Genomic DNA, 21,741 nt, shown 5'->3' on the forward strand with positions numbered 1-21,741 from the left:
TTTATGAAACTTTCCTCAAGATTAAATAGTTGGGATTTACTTCATAATGCAGTGGATTGTACATAATCTGTGGGGAAATAGTGCATACCATTTATACAACAAGCCTTTACTTTGGATTGGAGTGTAAATTTACATGTAAAACGAAGAGCAAAGCTGTGAAATAATAAAAAAAAACTATTCTAATCACAATGACTACTACTAAATTAAGGCCTGTCTTGAGTTTGGCAAAAAAAATCCCTAAGTCCGCTACAATATAATTTATGAATTACTGTTTGGCTCCAACTATCTACCGGGCTTTTGTTGAGCCATCAATGTTAAAATATTACTGACCTGTTATACCTATGTGGCAAAAGGCATATTGTCATTACCACCTGATAGCACTTTTACCTCAATTCACACTGCATTTACATAGGGCAGAATTTTTTGTTTGACGTGCGGGAGGCGGGATCCGCACGCCAACGCGTAAAATGACGCGCAGTGACACCGGGCGGACATCCCGATATGACCCCGCGCCATCGCGATATTTCAGTGGATGGGCCCGCGACCATCTCCGTTGCATGCCTGCCATTAATTAACAGGCCACTTAAGGCCCTTGAGGTTCCAATTGATGGGGATTTTGCGGCGCCTATATCACTGATGCTGAAAGGAAGAGTAAGGAAATTCGATTAGTTAGCCTGCGGGCAATGTCAATGTACATGCCTGTCCTCCAGATCATCAGGCGCTCATCGTTCCACACACAATGGGCAAGCCATGTTGGTAACGTCACTCACTGTCAATCAGCACTGCCATGGATGTTGGGAGACTACTGGTGACGTGAGTGCTGGCCACACATACCTGCCCGTGGAACCCCAGCCTCTCCAGCTCCGGTGGACCTGGGCGCATGGCGCCTCTCCAGGTCGAGGGCTTCTTGCTTAAAGCAGCTAAGCAGCACTACCTGGGCTGGCCCACCGCCAGTCCTCGCCCGCCCGGCAGTGTTGTGAGAATTCTTCTCCTGGAAATGAGAAAAGAGCATTGATAAGTGATACTTGTACCGTGAATCTCCTCGCGGCCGGCCTACCCCAGGCCCAGTTGGCCATTGCGGGGGCCCAATGCATCCTTACCCTGCTGCTGTTGAACACTCACACAAATATGCCAGGTGTGTCCTTTCCACCGCAGCCCCTTAATTGGCCTGTCAGCGTAAAATGGTGGCGCGGAGCCAATCGCTACCAGCGACCGGGTCCGCGCCCGCTCCCGCTCCGCCCCCTCCCCGCCAGATGGAAAATTCTGCCCAAAGTGTTAGTTGGATTTTAAAATTACACCAAATATCCATCATATGTCCCATTAATGCTCCTATGAAGTATATCCTATGATTTCAAATTAAATAGTAGCAACTTCAATACCAACATTTGAAGCTAAGTCAAAATGTTAGAACAACTGAGGTATTGCGTCCAGTCCCGGGTGCCACAATTTAGGAAGAATGTGAAGGAATTAGACAGAGTGCTGAAAAGATTCCAATTTGTCAGATCCATTCTTACCCTATTGAGGTTGGCTTTTCCCAAGTTAATTATTCTTACTCAGGATTGTTCTTTGTCCATTTCCACACCCAACCTAAACCTTATGATATAGTCATCAAAGACCCTTAAATGTTCCCCTACTCACACTTGGCCCACCTCATTCCCAAGAACCAGGGGTCTAGCAGTGCCTCCTTTCTTGTTGGACTGGAAAAGCACTGCTGTCGAAAATTCTCCTGAACATTCTCTAGGAACTCTTACCCCTCTCTGCCCTTTGCACTATTACTATTCCAGTCTATATTCAGATAATTAAAGTCCCCTATCATAACTTCTCTATAATTCTTCTGCCTTTCTGTAATTTCCTTGCAAATTTGTTCCTCAACATCTTTCCCACTACTGATGGCCTATAGACCACACCGAGCAGTGTAATTGCTGTTTTTTGTTCCTTAGCTCTAGCCTAATGCAGGGTGTCCTTGACCCGTATGAGACATGCTTTTTTCCTAGCAATGTTCTCCTTAATCAATACTGCCACCCCTCCCCCTTTTCTTCCTTTCCTATCTTTCCTGAACACCTTGAATGTAGTAATATTTAATTCCTAGTCCTGCCCTTCTTTGAGCCAGGTCTCTGTTACAGCCACAACATCATTCTTCCACATGGCTATCTGCTGCTGCAACTCTCCAACCTTATTTAACACATTCCACACATTCACATACATGCACCATAATCCTAATTTAGGTGTATTACTTTCCCCTTACTCTAACTACACTTAATAACCTCTATTATCTACTCTTGTGCTATCTGTCTCCCAGTATTCTGTGTACTTTGGTACTCCTCTTTTGATGTAAACTCCTGATTCCCACACTCCTGCCACGTTAGATTAAACTCTCCCCAATAGCAAGAGCAAAAAGCTCCTCAAGGGAATTGGTCCCGGCGCTGTTTAGGTGCAACCCATCCAGCTGTACAGGCCCCATCTCTCCTGGAGCTGTCCCATTGCTCCAAGAATCTAAAGCCCACCCTCCTGCACCATTCACACAATGTGATATCAAGAAATGGCTAATGGCACTGGATACTGCAAAGACTATGAGCCCTGACAACCTCCTGGCAATAGTACTGAGGACTTGTGCTCCAGAACTAAGCTGTCCCAGTACAGCCACAACACTGGCATCTACCCGTAAATGTGAAAAATTGCCCAGTATGTCCTGTCTGCAAAAAGCAGGACAAATCCAACCCAGCCAATTACCGCCCCATCAGTCTACTCTTAATCGTCACCAAAGTGATGGAAGGGGTCATCAACAGTGCTATCAAGTGGCATTTACCCAACAATCACCTGCTCACTGACACTGAGTTTGGTTCCGTCAGGGCCACTCAGCTCCTGACCTCATTACAGCTTTGGTCCAAACATGGACAAATTAGCTGCATTGTCTCCTACATTGTAGCATTAAGGTGTTCGGGACTGTAAGGGTTAATGTGCGACTGGGGAAACAGTACCACCCACATTATGATGTAGAGAATCACATAGAAGTTGTAGAGTGTAGAAGTGAGTCTGAAAGAAGTTGGCATGAAGATAGCACCTAGTCAGGACTGAATCTGTATATATGTATACAGTTATTGTTCAACCATACAAGCCCCTAGGCCTCTTCATGAGACAACTTACAACCATACAACATGGTGGCAGCAGGTGAAAGACTCAAAAATCCCTAAGAATGGAAAGTAAAGAAACTGTAGTCTGACCTGAGAGAAGTGCATATAACTTGGAGACCTTAAATACGCAGCTGGAGATCACCTAAGAAACTCCATATTAGGTTTGGAGGCTGAAGGGCATAAGATGCAGCCACTGTGTGGTGTAAAAGGACTCCACCAGAGCACGTGGAGATCCGTTGCGAGACCTGATTGAAAGCAGAGTAAAAGGACCTAGCTAGATCACAAAAGGGAAAGAAAACTTCAAAAAAAGGCAGAAATAAGCTTTTAAATGTTGGTGCAGTAAACAGGCAGTACTGACAGGCTGATTATTTAATGAGTGTGGCATGAAGAATGTTACAGTTTGGATCTGGAGTTGGCTCCATAATACATGACCACTGCGCGCGGACGGAAAAAAAAATTTGAAGAGAAGTCAGAGCAAAATATCAGCTTCAATTCATTTCTCCAGACTCAGGGAAGAAGCCGGCCGGCCAAAACGATTCATTCAAAAGATTTTCTGCAGAATCGTTGAAGTTTAAAATGGCTCCATAACCCTGATGGGAGTGAGCCAAACCTCGAGAAATGCGGGAAGAAAAATAATCAACGCTGCACTGCCCTGTGCTGAAAACACCATGGATGGTAAATCAACACTGCCAGACCAATTAGAGCAGATGGAAATGCCAGACCAGGTGCATAACTGAGCATTAGGGAGAAGATTTTTAAGATATATGATAGCATCGGGCTTGAATAAGAAAACAGAGGCTGAACAAGTGAATATGCTAATATATTCAGTAGGTCCAAAGCTAATGACATATTTGCCAGACAAGGAATAAATGAATCTTCCAATAACTTTGAAGAGGCCATGAAGCCCTTTGACAGCCACTTTAACCTAAGAAGCAATAAGGTTTTGGGGTGAGCAAAATTTAACAAGAATCAAAAAGCCCAGGGAACCCACAGCCTTGTTCATAAATTAGTTAGTCAAATTGGTTGAAGGCTGTATAATCTACATATAGACTGGAAAAATCAGGTGGGAAAAGGTAGCGTAGATGAGGAGTCCATGGACAGCATTTTCTGGTTGGCGAGTAGGGGCAGGACCCGCTCGTCGACACGTAAAATGATGTGGGGTGGCATCGGGCGTGCGTCCCGACCACACCGTGCGCCATTTAGATTTTCAGTTCGGCGGGCGTGCAGCTGACTCGGCTGTGTGCCCACTGACCTGTCAACGGCCTATTAAGGCCATTAAAAAAGTAATTAAGGTGATTAATGGACATGCCTGTCCAACCTTAAGGTTGGCGGGCAGGCTGGGAGCCCAGGCAGCCTTTCGAAAAAGCATGGAACCTCATCCACGGGCGGGATGAGGGATTTAAAATGTTCGGAAAATTTTTAAATAAAAGTAATGGACATGCCCCAGCTCATGTGACAGTGTCACAAGAGGGGACATGTAAGGAAATTTTTTTTTTATCTTCAGTAAATTTTTAAAACTTCAACTGACATCCCTGAGGCAGCACTTTGCCTCAGGGAGACGTGTGCGCTCTTCTGCATGCATGCATGAAAGTGTGCACAGACCTGCTCAGGGAATCCTCCCCCCCGCCCATACAGGAAGTGCACAGCGCTTCTGAGCGGACGGCACACTGGGCGGGCCTTAATTGGCCCACCCACGTAAAATGGCGGCGCGCCCCCGACTGGGAGCGCCAATCAGGAACCCACCCGTTCACGCCCGCTCCCGCACAACCCCCTCGTGCTGCCCCACGGTATGTTTTCAGGGTAGTTTCTAAGAACAGCACATTCTGTAGCCAACCAGAGAGCAGGCTATACTAGACCTGGTATTGAGCAATGAGATAGGATTAATTGATAACCTCATAGTAAAGGCACACCTAGGTACCAGCGATCATAGTATGATTGAATTTTACATTCATTTTGAAGGAGAAACGAGCACATCCAAAACTAGTATTTTAAACTTAAATAAGGGCAATTATGAGGGCATGAAAGCGGATCTAGCTAAAGTGAACTGGCAAAAGAGGTTAAGGGATAGGTCAATAGAAGTTCAGTGGCAGACGTTTAAAGGGCTTTTTCAGAATACACAGAATAGATACATTCCAATGAGAAAGGAAAATTCCAAGGGAAGGGCCCACCATCCGTGGTTAACTAAAAAGTATCAAGTATCAAAGACAGTATCAAACTTAAAGAAAAATAATATAATTATGCAAAGATGGATAGCAGGTTGGAAGATTGGAAAGAATATAAAGAACAGCAAAGAATGACAAAAAGATTAATAAGGAGGGAAAAATTAGAGTATGAGAGAAAGCTTGCTAGTAATACAAAGATGGACAGTAAGAGTTTCTATAGATAATTATGTGAGAAAAGAGTTAACAAAGTGAGTGTTGGTCCCATAGAAAGTGCATTTGGGGAATTAATAATGGAAAGTAGGGAGATGGTGGATGAATTAAACAGGTATTTTGCATCGATTTTCACTATAGAGGACACAAGTAACATCCTATAAATCAGGAAATAGAAGGGAGGGAGGAACTGGAGGAACGTTACAATCACCAGGGAAGTGGTATTGAGCAAACTGTTGGGGCTGTGGGCTGACAAATCCCCAAGTCCAGATGGACTTCACCCTAAGGTCTTGAAAGAAGTGGCTAGTGAGATAGTTGATGCACTGGTTTTAATTTTCCAAAATTCCCTAGATTCGGGGAAGGTTTCATTAGATTGGAAGTTAGCAAATGTAACTCCTTTATTCAAAAAGGGAGGAAGACAGAAAGCAGGAACTTACAGGCCAAAAACAGAAAATGCCGGAAAAACTCAGCAGTTCAGACAGCATCTGTGGAGAGAGGAACAGAGTTGACGTTTCGAGTCCGTTGACCATTTTTCAGTCATAGAGACTCGAAACGACAACTCTGTTTCTCTCTCCACAGATGCTGTCAGACCTGATGAGTTTTTCCAGCATTTTCTGTTTTTGTTTCAGATTTCCAGCATCCGCAGTATTTTGCTTTTAACTTACAGGCCAGTTAGCCTAACATCTGTCATAGGGAAAATGTTAGAAGCTGGTATTAAAGATGTTATAGCAGGGCAGTTAGAAAAAATCAAGGCAATCAGGCAGAGCCAACATGGTTTTGTAAAAGGGAAATCATGTTTAATCAATTTATTGGAGTTCTTTGAAAGAGTCACATGTGCTGTGGATAAAGGGGAACCGGTGGATGTACTGCACTTAGATTTCCAGAAAGCATTTAAAGTGCCACATCAAAGGTTATTGCAGAAATTAAAAGCTCGTGATGTAGGGAGTGACACATTGGCATGGATAGAAGATTGGCCGGCTAATAGGAAGCATAGAGTTGGCATAAATGGGTCTTTTTTGGTTGGCAGGATGTGACGAGTGGTGTGCCACAGGGATCAGTGCTGGGGCCTCAACTTTTTACAATTCATTTAAATGACTTGGATGAAGGGACTGAAGGAGTGGTGGCAAAATTTGTTGATGACACAAAGATAGGTAGGAAAGTAAATTGTTAAGAGAACATAAGGAGGCTACAAAGTGACATAGATAGGTTAAATGAGTGGGCAAAGATCTGGCAAATGAAGTATAATATGGGCAAATATGAAGTTGTTCATTTTTGCAGAAAGAATAAAAAAGCTTATTATCTAAATGGTGAGAGATTGCAGAGTTCTGAGATCCAGAGGGATCTGGGTGTCCTAATGCATGAATCACAAAAGTTTAGTATGTAGGTACAGCAGGTAATTAGGAAAGTTAATAGAATGTTATTATTTATTGTGAGGGGGATTGATTACAAAAGTAGGATGTTATGCTTCAGTTGTACAGGGCATTGGTGGGACCACATCTGGGGCTGAATTTTCTGGCTGACGTGCGGGTGGCGGGGCGTCAGCGCTCGGCATCGCGATGTTTAGGTCGGCAGGCGCGCTATGCAGTGCGACGCACACCCGCCATTAATTAAAGGCCTTGTTAAGGCCATTAAGTCACCAATTGAAGGGGATTTTGAGGAGCCCATGCGAACTTTGGCTTGGTGCACGGGCCCAACGGGTAAGTGATTTTTTAACAAACCTCATCTGGTGGCGGTTTAATAAAGTTTTTGTGACATTTTCACATGAGGAGGACATGTTAATGATTTTTTTATTGTTCAATTTTTAATCTTTCACAGCCTTACAGCGATATCCCTGAGGCAGCACTTAGCCTTAGGAAGATGTGTGCTCTTTTGCACGCATGCACAGAAGAGTGCACTCTCGCAGTTGGGGAAATCCACCCCCCCCGCCTGCACAGGAAGCGTGTAACGCTTCCCGTCGGGCGTCACGCTGGGAGGGCCTTAATTGGCCCACCCACATAAAATGGCGGCGGGGCCCGTTTCGGCGGCGGCGATCGGCTGCCCGCCCGCCGCCAAGTTGATCAGGCCCACCCACCCGTCAAGGGCAAAATTCAGCCCCTGGAGTATTGTGTACAGTACTGGTCTCCTTATTTAAAGAAAGATGTAAATGCGTTAGAAGCAGTTCGAGAAAGTTTACTAGACTAATACCAGGAATGTGCGATTTATGAGGAAAGGCTGGACAGGTTAGTCTTGTATCCACTGGAATTTAGAAGAGTAAGAGGTGACTTAATTGAAACCTTTAAGATCCTGAGGGATCTTGACAGGGTTGGTGTGGAGAAGATGTTTCCTCTTCTGGGAGAATCTAGAACTAGGGGTCACTGTTTAAAAATAAGGGGTTACTCATTTAAGACAGAGATGAGGAGAATTTTTTTCTCTCAGAGCGTTGTGAGTCTTTGGAACTCTCTTCCTCAAAAGACGGTGGAAGCAGAGTCTTTGAATATTTTTAAGGCAGTGCTGGATAGATTCTTGATTAACAAGGGGTTGAAGGGTTATTGGGGGTAGGCAGGAATATGGGGTTGGGCTTACATTCAGATCAGCCATGATCTTATTGAATGGTGGAGCAGGCTTGAGGAGCCGATTGGCCTACTCCTGCTCCTAATTCAAATGTTTGTATGTCCGTATGCTATGACTATTGTGACCTTAAGTTGGTGCGCGTAAATAGTAGGGGAAGTGGCCGATGAAGCTCTTTTGAATGCGCTACAATCTAAAGAAGAACTGACTTTGGAAAAAGCCATCAAATCTTCAGACAATCGGAAGTCCGCCAGCAAAACCGATCCATTTTGCATGGCAAAGTTGCTTTCACTGCAACTGGCTGGGACCCTTTGGAAAGATGTATAAGTCCAAAAGCTCGAGACGTGCAAAGGATCCTAAACAAGTCCATGAGATCGATGAGCCACATCAAGAAGAAGTCCAACAATGCTTCTTAAGGGAAATTAAGGATCCCAGATTCATATTTTGGAATGCTGACATATCTGTAAATGGTCACCTCACAAATTTCAAACTACAAATTAGACCCAGGAGTGACGGTCCTGATGGATAAGGAACTGGGGCTAGTGAAACAATGTCTGAAGGCACCTACAACACAGTTGTATGGACCAGGAGGCACCAAGCTCCAGGTCAAAGGTACATTTGAAGCAATGCTCCAATATAAAAACAAATATGACAGACATTATATGTGTCCCACAACCAAGAATTTTCTCTCCTGAGCAGGAAACCCTGTATCGACCTCAGCCTCATCCAAAAGGTTGACGAGATTAACCAGTAAGTACATTCAAAAGAGCTTCATTGGCCACTTCCCCTACTATTTGTGAGCACCAACTTAAGGTCACCATAGTCATAACATACGGACATATAAACATTTGAATTAGGAGCAGGAGTAGGCCACTCGGCCCCTCAAGCATGCTCCGCCATTCAATAAGATCTGGCTCCAATGTTAAAAAGGATTTTCCAAAGCTTTTCACTGGGTTGGGATGACTGAAGACTGCATGCAGCATACCACTGAGGAACGATGCCAAACCTGTGTGCTTGTTTACACCAGGGAAAATACTGCACCCGTTTATGAAGCAAGTACAACAGCAACCTGAAGAGATGACCAAGACAGAGGGTCACCTCCGTCGTCACTCAGCCAACAGAATGGTGTTCCGGGACGGTCCCAGTTTTGAAGCCAAACGGCTCCATTCACATTTGTGTTGACCTGACACAACTCACAAAGACAGTGGTGAGGGAAATTCACCCAATTTCCATGATGGACGACTGCTTGGCCAAACTTTCCAAGAGCACAGGGTTCTCGAAACATGATGCCAACAGTGGCTTCTGGCAGTTTCCATTAGCTGAGAAATCTAAGTTGCTGAAAACTTTTATCAACCCATTTGGCAGATTCTGCTTCAATCAGCTGCCCTTTGGCATTACCCCAGCACCCATATTTTTCAGTGCACGATATTGGCCATCTTACAAGGCCTGAAAGGAGTCATCTGTCATATGGATGATGTCCTTGTCCATGGTACGGCTGTCGAGGAATACGTCAGTAGACTCACAGCTGTCTTGAAACGCTTGTAGGAAGCAGGGTTGACACTGAATGATAAGCGCCAGTTCTCTAAGACCTCCATTTGGTTCTTAGGTTGTATTGTGAGCAGAAAAGGCATCATGGCGAACCCACACAAAACAAAGGCATTAGGGAGTTTTCAACCCCGTCCCCATTCCAGACCCCCAAACATTCCAGGGCATGGTGAGCCAGTTTGCAAAATTCCTGCCCAACCTAATACAGGTCACAGAGCCTAGCGACATCTTCTCAAATAGGCCCAAGCGATGGTGTTGGATTGCACAACAAGAGCAAGCATTCTATTAGATCAAAGACATGCTGCTCTCACCAGATATCCTGGCTCACTACAACCCATCCCTGCCAAATACAATCGCAACGGATACCTCATTAACAGGACTAGGGTACTAGGGGCAGTTCTGTTCCAAGAGCAGCTGGATGCATGCTACCGATCAGTATACAAGGGGGCTGTCAGACACAGAGATGCAATATGCAGTTATTGAAAATGAGGCCCTCGAAGTAACGTGGGCTTGTGGGAAGTTCTCTGACTATATTGTTGGGCTGATCATTGAGAGGGTCACAAACCACTAGTCTCACTATTGGATGAGAAAGAGTTCACCAGAATGTCCCCCCAAATTCAGGGATTTTACCTGCGTCTCATTATCTTACGAGACAGTGTACATCTGAGAGAGCATCAAACAACTGAGGACACACTGTCCAGGGCCATGGTCGACCATCCTGTGACACACAATGTCAATCGACGAGCTTGAGTCGTATTCCCAGTTCGCGATAACACAACTGCCGGCGTACTCCAAAAAGCATCAACAGATACTCGAGGAGCAGATGCGAGATGAGAGTGCATCCACATCTATCAGTGCTACCTACAAGGTTTACTTCAAACAACAGAAACACTTCACTGTTATCGGTGATCTTCTAGTGCATAAAGAGCAATTGGTTGTTCCAGTCTCACTCTGGCCAGAGATTCTACAACTAATCCACTCAGGCCACATGGACATGACAAAGTGTGGAGCACAAGCCCAGACTACAGTGTGGTGACCAGGGATATTGAGAACAATTGAAGAGATGATTTTAAACTGTCAGGTGTGCACACTGCACAATCCAGTCCAGGGGGAGCCCCTTATCCCCACACAGTTCCCTACAAGACTGTGGGAACATTTGGGAATGGACCTATTCATATACAATGGCAAGTCCTTCCTCATCATTGATGATACTTCTTTTGGTTGATCAAAGTGAAGCGTTTACACACAACAACCATAGAGTCAGTTATTAGGTCGTTGATAGAAATCTTTGCGATCCATGGCATCCCTGACACCTGGTGTCTGATAATGGGCCGTAATTCACTAGCGAATACTTCACTCATTTTGCCAAGAATTATGGATTTCAACACTTCACCAGCTCCCCATTGTATCCACAATCTATCGGTGAGGCGGAAAGGGGCTTCTGCACTATTAAAACCCTCTTGAAGAGAAATTATGTCTTTCCAATGATAGTTTAGACATATAGATCCACCCCACTACAATGTGGATCATCTCCATCAGAGCTGCTGATGGGCAAAAAATTTCACACTCAACTTCCCATGCTGCCAAAGAAATTAATCCCAGGGCTGGTATTCAGGGACTATCAGAATGTTCAGGACCGAGAACAATCCTATAGCAACAAGCTTCCACTCACAATAGGAGGTACCATACTAGAAACCTGCCCAGGCTAAACAGAGGTGACAAGGTTTGGTTCAGGGCGTCATTGTCCTGAGGGATGAAGATCAACAAGTCTTATTTGATACATACCACAGAAGGCACAATCAGACAGAACAGGAGAAGTCTTCTCCTCATTCCTCGTGGTGAACCCCCTATCATACATTTGAATGGACCAGATATAGGAACCCAAATAGTTGAAACACCAAGTACAACTTCAATTCCAGAACAACAAAGTCAGCCCAAAGCCATTGAGTCTACCACTCCTCCAAACTTGAAAAGAGTGAGATCTGGAAAAATCATAAAGCCTCTAGGCCATCTGAATCTGTAAAGTCAGAGACTTGGGGGAGAAGAAGTAGCATGTAGGTATTATTGTAAATGCACTTGGGTAAAGATTTGAGGGAGATGTAGTGTTAGGGTGTTTGGGACTGTAAGGGTTAATGTGGGACTGGGGAAACAGTGCCACCCACATTGTGATGCAAAGAGTGACATGGGAGTAGTAGAGTGTAAAAGCGTGTCTGGTAGAAGTCAGCATGTAGATGGCACCTGGTGAGGACTATATCCTGTATAAGTGTATATGATTATGTGTTATTAATAAACAGTTATCATTCAACCATGCAAACCTCTCAACCTCTTCACAAGACAACATACAACCATATCCACAAACATTCACTCTCTCCACCACCGAAGCACAGTAGCAGCAGTGTATACAATCTACAAGATGCACTGCAGTGATTCACCAAGACTCCTTAGACAGCACCTTCCAAACCCACGTCCACTACCATCTAGAAGGACAAGGGCAGCAAATAAATGGGAATACTACCACCTGGAAGTTCCCCTCCAAGTCACTCACCTTGGAAATATATCACCGTTCTTTCACTGTCACTGGGTCAAAATCCTGGAACTCCGTCTGTAACAGCACTGTGGGTGTACCTACACCACCTGAACTGCAGCGGTTCAAGAAGGCAGCTCACCACCACCTTCTCAAGGGCAGCTAGGGATGGGCAATAAATGCTGGCCCAGTCAGCAAAGCCCACATCCCGTGAATTAATAAAAATGATACAATAAAAAGGCCAGGATTTCCCAGTTGGTGAGGCCTGCTTGCCGACACATAAAATGACGTGGGATGATGTCGGGCGGAACTCCTGATGTCGCCCCGCCCCATTTCAATTTTGAGGTAGGCGGGGGCTCAGCAGAATCAGCTGTGCGCCCACCGACCTGTCAACGGCCAATTGAGGCCATTGACAAGCTCATTAAAGTAATTAGTGGACCAGCCCGTCCAACCTTAAGGTTGGCGGGCAGGCTGGGAGCCCTGGCGGGCATTAGAAAAAACGTGAAACCTCATCCACGGGAGGGATGAGGTTTCATGTAGGTTTTTAAAAAATATAATAAAAGTGTCTTTGAAAGTGATGGACATGTCAGCAGACAGCGTCACATCAGGGATTTTTTTTTTCTATTTTTAAGATTTTTTAGTGTGGAACTTAGCCTCAGGGAGATGAATGCGTTCTTCCATGTGCATGCGCAAAAGAGCGCACTTTCGGCTCAGGGAATTTCCCCCAGCACCCACCCGCACAGGGAGCGCATAGCGTTTCCTGGTGGACATCACGCTGGGTGGGCCTTAATTGGCCCACCTATGTAAAATGGCAGCATGCCCCCAGTCAGAGGCACGTCTCCACGCGCTCGCTCCTAAACCTCCCCCCCAACGGGGGGAAAATTCTGCCCAAAGTCTTGTGTGAGGTGGGGATATCAGGGCAATCCCAATTGACGCCATGGAGTAAGCTGATGATCAAATGGCCTATGCAACTATTTATAATGACTACTGAAGAAAACAAATAGGCTTCATATATTTTTGGCATTTTTACCAAATGTGCTGGTGTAGCACTCAAAGGCAGTTATTTCAAAGGTAGTGCTGGCATCCTGGTGAATTTACCCCAGACCAATAAAGCAACATCTGGGAAAGCTGAGACATTTCATACCTATTCCCTGCAAAATGAAAGGTCTCTTTAGCTGTTGCTCCCTACATTTACCCTTCATTCTCCCCCATATTCTTTCATGACATCTGGTATTTTCTCTCCATCTCCTGTTCTTTGTGATTCACATTCTCTGTTTCTTATTTTTTGATTTCTTCTATTGTACCACATTTGTTTTTGTTTAAAAAAATAACTTTGTAAGTGAATTTTATAAATGACTAAGAACACTGTAACTAAAGGAATGCTTTGTGACTGCATTTATATTCTATAAATTGTATTTTAGAATCTTGGAGACCACAAATGTACATAGGATCATTTTCATTTAGACTGTCTTACAGCAGACAGCGAAATACTGCCTGACACGGAGTTGAAATGCTACTTTTTGACTTTAGGTTATAACAGTCGGGTCTGTCCAGTATAACCAAGGCCAATATGGGAAACCTCAATATTATGACTGGATGAGAAATACCACTGGAAGAGGAATCATGGTTTCCGTTATTGATGATGGTGAGTCAGTTGTCTTTTCAGGGTTATTAATTTTCAAGTGAACAAACACAGCATAATGGATGGAACTCAGGATGGAATTTTTGAGAGGCTGGAAATGGGGAGCCAACATTTCCAATTATTTTTTCTTTGATGAATGTAATTTTCACCATGTTTTTTGAGAGGCTGGTGACTAGCTGTGCAGGCCACAAAGAGCCTGCTCAGAAAACTGTTGCAGAATTATCAGGGCAAGTTTACACAGGCTCAAGCCTGGAGTGCAGTGTCAATTACAATTGTATAAAATGCTGAGCATGTGCCAATTGCATGAACGTAATGTTGTATTACTGTGCTATGGCCAAGCCAAAAAAAAAAGGTCTATCAATAACCATTCCCATATGGCAGCAATGCCTTCGATTAAAAAGCATCCAGTATTGGCAATAGCAACATAGAGAGATAAAGTCAAATAAAAAGACACAATGAGGTACTATAACGGATAATTGGTTTCTGAGGCATTTTTATTTAGTCCCTGAATAGCGGTCTATGTTCTTAAGATTTATGCAACTACGCTGGAGTGAGTTGTAGACTACTTAATGAATCTGTTCTTTCCATAATAGTTAATGGAATACTGCAAAATAATTCTGGCAGTTTTTTGTATCTGACCTACACCTTTGAATTAAGATATTCAGGACACTTGTAACAGCATTTTTAATTTCAGTCTCTGGAAAGGCTCTAGAGAATTGACAGGACCCTCAATGTGATAGATGTAAGCCAATAGGCTAAACCGGTACAGTTGACTCTTACTAGGGTATTTCATATTTTAATTTTCCAGTGTGCTATTGATTTATAAATTATATGCATTATTGAAGGGCTGAATTTTTTGAAGACTTGCATCAGAGTATGGGTCCATCTGTGGTGTGTGCTAATATTATAGTGCAGAAATTCCAGAAAATTATGGTGTGTGGACTTCGACCATGTGTGCCACACCCTCTATTGCAGCTTTGAGCAAGAAAGTTGAATTGTTAGGGAGCTCTGTCCCCTCCCCTATTAAGATCAGTGATAAGAATGAGTTTGATAAATTAACACCACTTTGATTGTCATAGGTACTTAGATATTTCATTTTTGTGCTGGAGGGGACTGAATCAGTGAAGTATTAAATTGCTCAACATATTTTGCATGCAATTCCCACTAAACAAAATAACCTCGGGGTAATTTTGACTTTGGGTGATAGTGTAAAATAGGCAATATTGATTTAGCCGCTGGTTGTACATCACTCCCAACTTTCATTTGCATTTAAATCAATGAAAATTGGGAGAGGTATATATCCTGATTACATGTTGAGGGATTGTACATATTTATTTAAAAATCTAGAGTCTAGTGCAAGGGCTTCCTGACATTGGTCAGCGTGGGATAGCGGAAGTTCACTGTTGTGGTAGACTGGTGCCCTTCTATGTTGTCCCAATTTATAAGCAATGTGAATGAATTACAAAATAAGAAAAAAAGTATCCTTTTATGCTAATCAACTTTAAAACATGACTATGGGAAGCCTATATGAATTGTTTAGCCCTTTCATTTTGCTGGATATATTAAAAAAAACTGTTATTACATTGTGCATTGGCCCCAGGAATGTGGATAAGTATCAAATATTGGTTGTGCTGTTCCTAATCCACTTCTGTGTTGGCTGCAGTGCATTCTAATTATTTATTAAGCAAATTGTGGAATAGATTTGGTCTAACATACAGGGGTTCATCGCCAACATCGATAATCAGCAAATTCCAGCTTTTAAAAAATTCATTCATGTGATGTGGGCTTCGCTGGCTGGGTCAGCATTTATTGCCCACCCTTAGTTGCCTTTGACAAAGTGGTGGTGAGCTGCCTTCTTGAACCGCTACAGTCCATGTGGTGTAGGTACACCTACAGTGCTGTTAGGGAGGAAGTTCCAGGATTTTGGCCCAGCGACAGTGAAGGAATGGCAATATATTTCCAAGTCAGGATGGCGAATGACTTAGAGCGGAACTTCCAGATGGTGATGTTGCCATCTATCTGCTGATCTTGTCCATCTAGATGGTAGTGGTCATGGGTTTGGAATGTGCTGCCTAAGGAGCCTTGGTGAATCACTGCAGTGCATCTTGTAGATGTTACACACTGCTGCTACTGTGCGTCGGTGGTGGAGGGAATGAATGTTTGTGAATGTGGTGCCAGTCAAGTGGGCTGCTTTGTCTTGAATGATGTCAAGCTTCTTGAGTGTTGTGGGAGCTGCATTCATCCAGGCAAGTGGGGAATATTACTTCACGCTCCTGACTTGTGCCTTGTAGATGGTGGACAGGTTTTTGGGAGTTAGGAAGTGAGTTACTCATCACAGGATTCCTCGCCTCTGACCTGCTCTTGTAGCCACAGTATTTATATGGCTAGTCCAGTTCAGTTCCTGGTCAATGGTAACCTCCCATGATGTTGATAGTGGGGGATTCAGTGATGGTAATGCCATTGAATTACAAGGGGTATGGTTAGACTCTCTCTTGTTGAAGATGGCCATTGCCTGGCACTTCTGTGGCATAAATGTTACTTACCACTTGTCAGCCCAAGCCTGGATATTGTCCAGGTCTTACTGCATTTGGACATGGACTGCTTCAGTATCTGATGAATCGCATAGAGTGCTGAACATTGTGCGATCATCAGCGAACACCCCCACTTCTGACCTTATGATGGAAGGAAGGTTATTGATGAAGCAGCTGAAGATGGTTGGCCTGAGGACACTACCCTGAGGAACTCCTGCAGCGATGTCCTGGAGCTGAGATGACTGACCTCCAAAAACCACAACCATCTTCTGTTTTGTTAGGTATGACTCCTACTAGTGGAGAGTTTCCCCTCTGATTCCCATTGACTCCAGTTTTGCTAGGGCTCCTTGATGCCACACTCGATCAAGTGCGGCTTTGATATCAAGGGCTGTCACTGTACCTTACCTTAGGAGTTTAGCTCTTTTGTCCATGTTTGAACCAAGGCTGTAATGAGGTCAGGAGCTGAGTGGCCCTGGCGGAACCCAAACTGAAAGTCAGTGAGCAGGTGATTGCGAAGCAAGTGCCGCTTGATAGTACTGTTGATGACCCCTTCCATTCCTTTACTGATGATCGCCTTGCATAGGGTGTGCACTTTCTGTAAGCTTTATGTTTATTTCATCATAATTTCATTTAATTTGTCCGTATTCCTTTGAGTTGTGATGAAACTTACCTATTACTCTTATTTACCTCTGAGTCTTCCAAGCTTTGTCTCCTAGGCAGGGGTCTCATGTCTCCCAACTCTATCCAGGCCTGTGGTGCTGATCTCCACAGAGAGCAGAGCAGACAACATTGTGTCTTTAAATGATTACCATCTGGTTGTGTATCTTCTCAAGCAGGATTTTTAAAAATGTTTCTGTGTGTGTGATCCTCTTCAGATAATAACACGTTGCTAAGGGCTCCCTGACTGCTGAAAGACAGTGCCTGCTGAACAAAAGAAACAGTGTAAACATTTCCAGGGCTATGGGGATAAGGTGGGAGAGTGGCACTAGGTGAATTGCTCTTGCAGGGAGCAGGCACAGACACAATGGGCCAAATGGTCTCCCGCTGTGATGTAATGGGGAGGTGGTCACATAGTGGTATTATCACTGGTCTAGTAATTCAGAGACCCAGGGTAATGCTCTGGGAACCTGGGTTTGAATCCCACCACAGCATTTGAATTCAATAAAAATCTGGAATTAAAAGCCTAATGATGACTGTGAAGCAATTATTGTAAAAACCCACCTCGTTCTCTAATGTCCTTTAGAGAAGAAAATCTGCTGAACTTACCTGGCCTAGCTTACATGTGACTTCAGACCCACACCACATGGACTGCAGAAGTTCAAGAAGGCAATAAATGCTGGCCTAGCCAGCAAAGCCCACATCCCATGAATGAATTTTTAAAAAGTTCTTTGATTCCATTAATGGAAAAAAATCTTTTTATTTGTGCACAGAAGTAACATTCTGGTAAATTAAAAATTAAAGAGATTTTACATATGGAATACTGTGCTCCTCGTGTATGATTATAACCTACTCCACATCAAAAACAACAACATCTTGCATTTATGTAATATATTTGATATAATAAAATGTCCAAAGGTACTTAAAGAAAAGTTATCAATAAAGAGCTACAAAAAAAAAATATTGGGATAGATCACCAAAAGCTTGGTCACAGAGTTAGGTTTTAATGAGTACCTTAAAGGAGGTGAGAGAGGTGTAGGGGTTTAGAGAGGGAATTCCAGAGCCTAGGACCTACCTAGGCAGCTGAAAGCACAGCCATCGATGAAGGAGTGATTAAAAGTGAAAAGCACAAGGTGCCAGAATTGGAGGAGCACAGAGATCTTGAAGGTTTTCAGGCTAGAGAGGGTTGCAGAGATAGGGAGTAGAGAGGCCATGGAGAAATTTGAAAGCCAGGATGAGGGCTTTAAAATTGAGATGTTGTCAGACCAGGATCCAGTGTGGGCCAGCAAGCAGAGGAGTGATGGATGAAGGGCACTTGATGCAAACTAAGATATTGGCAGCAGAATTTTGGATGAGCAGAAGTTTATGTATGTTGGAACATGAGACGCTGGCCAGGAGAGCATTGGAACTGTCGAGTCTAGCGGTAACAAAGGCATTTATGAGGGTTTAAGCAGCAGATGAATTGTGGCAGGGTTGGAGTTGGACAATGTTACAGAGGTAGCAGTAGGCGGTCTTGGTGATTGAGCAGATATTGCAGCCCTCGATTTGACAAATTATGGGAAAATAAAAGAAAGTACAGAGGATTTGCCACATCAGTGGCATATTTTAAATAAGAGCTAAAATAGCATTTTAAAAACGCACAGTTTAAAAAATTTATGGAGTATATGTCTCCTGCATTGTGAACATCACTACATTGGCCCAGTCACTTTAAAATTCTTATCCTTGTTTTCAAATCGCTGGCCTTGCCACTCCTTATCTTTGTAATTCCCTCCAGGCCCACAACCTTCTGAAATATTTGCGCTCCTCTAATTCTGGCCTCTTGTGCATTCCCATTTATAATAACTGCACCATTGGTTGCCGTGCCTTCAGTTGCCTAGGCCTCAAACTCTGAAATTCCCTCCGTACACCCTGCTGCATTTCTACCTTGCTTTTGATCATCTGACCTAATAATCTGACCTTACGTAGCTCAGTGTCATACTTTGTTTTATAATGCTCCTATGAGGCACCTTGGGACTTCTCATTAAATTAAAGGTGCAATATAGGGTTACATAGGATATGCAACACATAAACAGGCCATTTGGCCCAACCAGTCCACTCCAGTATTTCTGCTCCACTCGAACCTCCCTCGTTTTTTCATCTAAATCTACCATTGTAACCATGTATTTCTTTCTCATAAGCTATTTCTTTCTTCATAAGCTTGACTAGGTTCCCCTTAAATATAATGTAATAATATAAATGTAACGTTTTCTAAAAATTCGTTCATGGGATGCTGGCGTTGCTGGCTAAGCCAGCATTTATTGCCGACCCTAATTGCTCTTGAGAAGGTGGTGTTGAGTTTGAATCGCTGCAGTCCATGTGATGTAGGTACACCCACAGTGCTTTGAAGAAGAGAGTTCCAGGATTTTGACCCAGTGACAGTGAAGGAACGCAATATAGTACCAAGTCAGGATGGTGTGTGAGTTGGAGGGACATTTGCAGGTGGTGGTGTTCCCCTACATCTGCTGCCTTTTTCCTTCTAGGTGGTAGAGGTCACGAGTTTAGAAGGTGCTGTCGAAGGAGCATTGGTGAGTAGGTTATAGACTAATAACGTTAACAAGTTACATGATGACTCACACACAGTATCTACTTCAGGATGGAGCTTTTTGAAGAAGGCTGCACAATGGACATCAGATTCCATTTTTGAAACAAGCAATTCACAGGATCACAGAATCACAGAATCACAGTGCAGAAGAGACCCTTCGGCCCATTGAGTCTGCACCGACACGTGAGAAACACCTGACCTACCTACCTAATCCCATTTACCAGCACTTGGCCCATAGCCTTGAATGTTATGACGTGCCAAGTGCTCATCCAGGTACTTTTTAAAGGATGTGAGGCAACCCACCTCCACCACCCTCCCAGGCAGTGCATTCCAGACCGTCACCACCCTCTGGGTAAAAAGGTTTTTCCTCACATCCCCCCTAAACCTCCTGTCCCTCACCTTGAACTTATGTCCCCTCGTGACCGACCCTTCAACTAAGGGGAACAGCTGCTCCCTATCCACCCTGTCCATGCCCCTCATAATCTTGTACACCTCAATCAGGTCGCCCCTCAGTCTTCTCTGCTCCAACAAAAACAGAACCCAAGTCCATCCAACCTCTCTTCATAACTTAAATGTTTCATCCCTGGCAACATCCTGGTGAATCTCCTCTGCACCCCCTCCAGTGCAATAACATCCTTCCTATAATGTGGCGACCAGAACTGTACACAGTGCTCCAGTTGTGGCCTCAACAAGGTTCTATACAACTCCAACATGACTTCCCTACTTTTGTAATCTATGCCTCGATTGATAAAGGCAAGTGTCCCATATGCCTTTTTCACCACCCCACTAACATGCCCCTCTGCCTTCAGAGATCTATGGACACACACGCCAAGGTCCCTTTGTTCCTCAGAACTTCTTAGTGTCATACCGTTCATTGAATACTTCCTTGTCAAATTACTCCTTCCAAAGTGTATCACCTCACACTTTTCAGGGTTAAATTCCATCTTCCATTTACCTGCCCATTTGACCATCCCGTCTATATCTTCCTGTAGCCCAAGACACTCAACATCACTGTTAACCACCCGGCCAATCTTTGTGTCATCCGCAAACTTACTAATCCTAACTCCCACATAGTCACCTATGTCATTTATATAAATGGCGAATAATAGGGGACCCAGCACAGATCCCTGAGGTACATCACTGGACACTGGCTTCCAGTTAATTGTGCAAACTCAACCCTCTCAAAACTCCCCAAGATTGGAGAGAATGAAGAAGGCAAAGTACTGTGAAAATAACACATCAATAATATTAAAAATATTCATTTGTTATATGCTAGAATCAATTAAACCTTGCGGCTACATAGTAAATCCCATGGCTGTTCAACCCACAGGCTGGGCTCTCATACTGTATAGAGATTGTGATATACAGCAACATTTCACCACAGTCACAGTCTGAGTTTGTTGAATATTGATGATTATTATATCAGCCCGAGGCTGTTTTAGTTTGTTTATTTTCATTACTTGAGTCCTCTATACTGGAATCAGAGAGCTGAGAGAGTAGCTTGAGATCACGTGTTAAAAGAAAAATGGAACATATTCGACTAATTGCATAAACAGATGATAGCGCACATTCACCAACATGTAGGATGAATTTGATGTATGTGGAAATAGAGCAAAAAAATCAATACAGTCAGGAATCATAAACCACAACAGAAGAAAGACTAAGGTTAAACAAATGGGATCAGGGGCCCACTTGCACATACCTTATTAGAAACCATATCGGAATTGTTTGTAAGCAGTTAAAGCTGCCTTTCTGCTCTTGAGTTTGTGTTATGAGCCGTATCAAAGGCATGGCTGCAAGGATGTACTAGTTCATCTGCTGCTTTCCTCCCTTCCCCTAGACCATTGGGCTTAACTTCCTTTCAGGTTTTGCCCGTACCCTAAGCCTGAATTCACATCTTTCTCTAGTTTCTTTCCTATCTTCTCTTCTTTCCTCTCTGAGATCATCTTGTTGTTGAGACCCACCTCTTACTCTATTCCTACTAAATAGCTGATCATTCAAGGTCCTTCTTGGGTCCCATGTTACGTGACATTATTAAAGGTTCCCTCTCCTCAGGTTCTGTCCCTTTTCCTTCAAATGTATCATCAGAACCGGTCTTCTTAAAAACACAGCTTGGGCCCCTTTGCAAATTACCATCCCATCTCCAACATCCCTTTCCTCGCCAAAGTCCTTAAATGTGTTGGTATCTCCCAAGTTCAAGCCCATTTTCCT

General features: G+C 43.7%; 1 long non-coding RNA gene across 3 annotated transcripts in view; it reads left to right on the forward strand.

The window, feature by feature from the left end:
- Positions 1 to 21,741, forward strand: part of LOC144680338 (uncharacterized) — a 590,442-nt gene that overhangs the window by 167,845 nt on the left and 400,856 nt on the right. For all 3 annotated transcript variants that reach the window (XR_013576538.1, XR_013576539.1, XR_013576540.1), the window contains exon 3: positions 13,650 to 13,764. This is a non-coding gene — a long non-coding RNA (uncharacterized LOC144680338). The remainder of the gene's footprint in view (positions 1 to 13,649; positions 13,765 to 21,741) is intronic.

The sequence above is a fragment of the Cetorhinus maximus genome, chromosome 5, assembly GCF_964194155.1.
Source record: "Cetorhinus maximus chromosome 5, sCetMax3.hap1.1, whole genome shotgun sequence".
Classification (NCBI taxonomy): domain Eukaryota; kingdom Metazoa; phylum Chordata; class Chondrichthyes; order Lamniformes; family Cetorhinidae; genus Cetorhinus; species Cetorhinus maximus.